Source organism: Heterodontus francisci, unplaced genomic scaffold (assembly GCF_036365525.1).
Source record: "Heterodontus francisci isolate sHetFra1 unplaced genomic scaffold, sHetFra1.hap1 HAP1_SCAFFOLD_58, whole genome shotgun sequence".
NCBI classification, from domain to species: domain Eukaryota; kingdom Metazoa; phylum Chordata; class Chondrichthyes; order Heterodontiformes; family Heterodontidae; genus Heterodontus; species Heterodontus francisci.
In genome coordinates this window covers 7,988,235-7,993,372 of record NW_027142006.1, presented here as the reverse complement: position 1 = coordinate 7,993,372, position 5,138 = coordinate 7,988,235, and the positions used below count along the sequence as shown (strand labels likewise).

The following is a 5,138-nucleotide window of genomic DNA, read 5'->3' as shown; positions in this document are numbered from 1 at the left end:
TTCCACCACCTTCCCCGGCAGCAAGTTCCAGGCACTCGCAACCCTCTATGTAAAGAACTTGCCTCGCACATCCCCTCTAAACTTTGCCCCTCTCGCCTTAAACCTATGTCCCCTCGTAACTGACTCTGCCACCCTGTGAAAAAGCTTCTGACTATTCACTCTGTCTCTGCCACTCATAACTTTGTCAACCTCTATCATGTCGCCCCTCCACCTCCATTCTCAGTTTTGGGAAAAATAGAGTATATGACTGTATCAGTAAGTAGGAAAAGTTAATATATGTTGTGACCAGTGGAGAAGTGTGATGAGAATAAACAGATCCTCCTCTGATTTCAGCTAAACAAGCGTTTGTGATTTGACTCTGTAGCTTAGTTGGTTAAAGCACCTGTCTAGTAAACAGAAGAGCCTGGGTTCAACTCCCAGAAGAGCCTTATTTCACATTTGTGATATGCTTGAGAAGTTTCCTTCTCAATCATTTACATCTCTGATTTGTGAACTTGAACTTGGAATTCAAATTACATGATGAATTTCAGTCACAGGGGAAAACAGCCTTTGTGAAGGATGTGAGTTGGGAATGGCTGTTCGTCCTTATCCAGAAACTCAGTGCTGATACGCCAAAGGCAACTTCTTTGATACAAATAAAAGCAAAATACTGCGGATGCTGGAAATCTGAAACAAAAACAAGAAATGCTGGATTCACTCAGCAGGTCTGGCAGCATCTGTGGAAAGAGAAGCAGAGTTAACGTTTCGGGTCAGTGACCCTTCTTCGGAACTGACAAATATTAGAAAAGTCACAGATTATAAACAAGTGAGGTGGGGGTTGGGCAAGAGATAACAAAGGAGAAGGTGCAGATTGGACCAGGCCACATAGCTGACCAAAAGGTCACGGAGCAAAGGCAAACAATATGTCAATGGTGTGTTGAAAGACAAAGCTACAAATTTGTTCACAGTTACATTCAATCTGGAAAACAGCTCGACATTAATCTCACTGAAGGAAAGTGTGACCACGTTGTATGTTTCAGAGTGTTTGTGTCGTTATGTGTTGCTTTCAACCGAGACTGGGACATGACACAAGTGGGAGGGTTGATCCGAGGTTTGGAATATTTGTCAATCAGGAACAAGAAAAATCAAAGGAACCAAATAAGAAAACCTATGTCTCGTGGGTATTGAGAGACGGTGAGAAGATATTAAACTTTGTTCCATTCAATCCGGCTGCGATGAACTTTGAATTTTTCCGCCTTTTATAAACATTATTTGAAGGGTCTCTGTAACAATGTTCAGTGTTGATGAGAGTGGGGTCTGGGTGAGCAGCTGCTGAGTGTGACAGGGTCAGGACTGGATGCAGGAAGTTCTCTGACACTCTCTCTCCCTCTCTCTCTGATGGCTTTGAGTTGATTTTCAAGTGGCAGCTGTTGGTGTTTGAGTAAATGAAGGAAGTTCCCTCCACCCATTTGTTTGGACAGACAGTGTAGTATAAGGATGTAAAGGGTTAATGCTGAAGCTAGTGGGATCAACCCCTCCCACTGTCAGAGTGATGATGTAACAGTCACATGAGATGAGGTTTGGGAGAAGAGAGAGCAACACCAAGGATGCTAGCTTAAGAGGTTTGATGAATGTGTATATAGTATTGTGTAAATTAGAAAAGAGTTCTTAGTTCTTTCAGCAGGAAATGTGTCCAGAAAATATTCAGGAGTCGAAATGCAGATATTGACTCCAAGTGACAGTTCTGGGTTCATTTAACAAAAAAAAGGTAGTGAATAATATTGTTCACTGATTGAAATCCCCCAGTGAGGAGACAGTTAAACAGGTGATCTGTTGGGGCATCCTTCGATCCAAGGTTTCGACAGCATTTAATCTCCCTTTTTGGTGAAATTCTCTGTTATTTGCATCTTTTTTAAATCAGCTTTCATGGGTGAGTGAAAAACTCAAAAAAACTTAACAGTTCCATTCTTCCTTCTTCCCATCAGTTTCTCTTTTCTGTCTCAGATCAATATAATGATGAGAATCCCAATTTAATCTGCTGTTTCTGGTGTTTTATCCATTCCAATCAAAATTCAACATTCCAATCAAATCTCTTTGTTATTCCACAGTGTTTCTCCATGTGTTTTATCCTGTTGTATTCTCTCACAGTCTGTTTGATGATCAATTTTACATCTCACTCTCTGTTCTGGTGAAGATCAGAAGCAGTGTTGTCTGTTTGCACCACCCAACAAGTCGGCCTGAGGCTGTGTCTCATCGATAATGTGGAGTTAGGAATATCGAAACATAGGAGCAGGAGTCGGCCATTCAGCCCATCGAGCCTGCCCCGCCATTCAATATGATCATGGCTGATCATCCACTTCAATGCCCTTTTTCCCACACTTTCCTCATATTCCCTTATGACATTTGTATTTACAAATCTGTCAATCTCTGCTTTAAACAGACTCAACGACTGAGCTTCCACAGCCCTCTGGGTTACAGAATTCCAAAGATTCACAAACCTCTGAGTCACAACATTTCTCCTCATCTCTGTCCTAAGTGGCTTCCCCCTTATTTTGAAATTGTGTCCCGTGGTTTTCGACTCCCCAACCAGGAGAAAGATCTTAGCTGCATCTACCCTGACTGTCCTTTAAGTATTTTGTGGGTTTCAATGGGATCACCTCTCATTCTTCAAAACTCTAGAGAATACAGCCCCAGTTTCCCCAATCTCTCCCACCATCCCAGGAACAAGTCTGATGAACCTTCGTTGAACTCCCTCCATGACAATAATATCCTTCCGAAGGGAAGGAGACCAAAACTGTACACAGTACTCCAAGTGCGGTCTAACCAGGGTTCTATACAATTGAAGCAAGAATTCACTACTCCTGTACTCAAATCCTCTTGTGATAAAGGCTAACATACTATTAGCCTTCTTAATTGCTTGCTGCACCTGCATGTTAGCTGCCAGTGACTTATTGACATGGACACCCAGATCACCCTTATATTTTATAACTCAGTTAATAAAGGAAAGGATTCCATATACCTGCTGAACCACCGTATTGACCTGTACTGCTACTTCAGGAATCTGTGGACATTCACTCCAACGTCCCTCACTTCCTCTACACCATTCAGTGTTCTCCCATTAATTGTGGATTCCTTTGCCTCTTTTGACGCGTGCTCTCGCTGTTCCCTGCTCTCCGAGTGAACTCTTGCTCCCTCTCTCTCCTGGGCTCTTTTTGCTCCACTCTGCTCTCATTGTTTCCCACTCTCTTAATGTATCAATATTTGTTTGCCTTGTGTTTAATTTAAAATATGGATTAACTGTATTTTACAGTTGTAGGTTTTATTTGGTAGTCCTGTGCAAGTTGTGGATTGGTATTTAATATTTAGCTCTGTGAAAACGATTGTGAATGAAAATATAACTTTCAATCTTATACATGGGCTGGTCTGAAAGCTCCAAGTCCTTCATTTTGTAGTATTGGAATTGATACTGTATCTTTCAGTCTTAATCTCTGTGGGATTTTTGAACTGGTATGTAATGGATAACTTGGTCTAACATTCCGATGTACATTTTTGGGATTCAAAGGATGATAGGAAATAGGGGCATTAGGCCATTCAGCCCATCGAGCCTGCTCCAACATTCAAACAGATCGTGACTGATCATCTACCTCTACGCCATTTTTCCTGCTATCTCCATATCCCTTGATCCCGTTAGTATTTAGAAATCTATCGATTTCTGTCTTGAATATGTTAAATGATTGATCTTCCACAGCCCACTGGGATAAAGAATTCCACAGATTTCCCACCCTCTGAGTAAAGAAATTCCTGCTCATCTCAGTCTCAAATGGCCTGCCCTTATTCTGAGTCTGTGTCCCCTTGTTCTCGACTCACCAGACAGAGGAAACATCCTATCCATATCTACCCTGTCACACCCTGTAAGAATTTTGTAAGTTTCAATGAGATCACCTTTCATTCTTCGAAACTCCAGAGAATTTCGGCCCAGGTTCTGCAGTCTCTCATCATAAGACAATCCCACCATCCCAGGGGATTAGTCCGGTGAATCTCTGTTGCACTCCCTCTGTGACAAGTCTATCCTTCCTTCAATAAGGAAACCAAAATAGTACAGAATACTCCAGGTGCAGTCTCAGCCAGACTTTATGCAATTGAAGCAATACATATTGAACCATGTACTCAAATCCCCTTTCAATGAAGCCAACATACCATTTGCCTTCCTAATTGCTTGCTGCACCTGCACACTAGCTTTTAGTGTCTCATGAACAAGGACACCCAGGTCCCTTTGGACATCGACACTTCTCAACCTCTCACCATTTAAGAAATACTCTGTCTTTCTGTTTATTCTACCAAAGTGGAGAAATTCACACTTATTCACATTATATTCCATCTGCCATGTTCTTGCCCATTCACTTACCCTGTCCAAATCCCCTTGAAGCCTCCTTGCATTCGTTCTGTACCTTTCAATCATGTAAATTTTGTCCGTTCTGTTTCAAGTTTTATATTTAAAATGTAACCATGGTGACAGAGTTTATTTAGATCTGATAGTGAGTTTGTTTTTGGACTGCAATTGATGTATCAACCTGTCAGCTGTACTGCATTGGAGTGAAATGGAAACAACTTCTGTCTCTCCTGCTGCTGTTTGACTGTTGGATTGAAAATGTGTCTCTCTCGACTTTGGGATCAGTGTCTGTCTGACTACTTCTTTTATTTGTTCCAGTGGAACTGATGAGCTGGCAGTATCTCTGTGCTTTGGGAGTGATCCTGTACCGACTGTGTGTTGGAACGAGCTCGCTGCACTTTTCTTTGTGTCCAAGAATCACCACATCCATTCAGGTTCCTTCATGTATTTTCCTGCAGGAATGAAAGAACTGGTGAGATAGAAGATACAAAAGCGATCAATGTAATCGTCCCAATAATAATCATTATGAACAATCACGAAATGAAAACCAGGAACACAAACAGTGTCAGTGTCTGACTCCACTGCAGTACTGCAGCATTCAGCTTCTGTTTAACAGGTGTTTGCAGTGGATTTACAACAAGTTTGTGACATTCAGAAACAACACAAGCCCTGCACTGCTCAATGACTGGGACTGTCCGATAGAGCAGTGACCTTTACACAGTCACATTTCTATTTCAACGGAAAACAAGCAGCCACTATTTAAAATGTG

General features: G+C 41.7%; 1 non-coding gene across 1 annotated transcript; it reads left to right on the top strand.

Moving 5' to 3' along the window:
• Positions 1-354: 354 nt before the first annotated feature.
• Positions 355-428, top strand: trnat-agu (transfer RNA threonine (anticodon AGU)). The gene has a single exon. It is a non-coding gene; the product is annotated as a tRNA-Thr (tRNA).
• Positions 429-5,138: the final 4,710 nt, after the last annotated feature.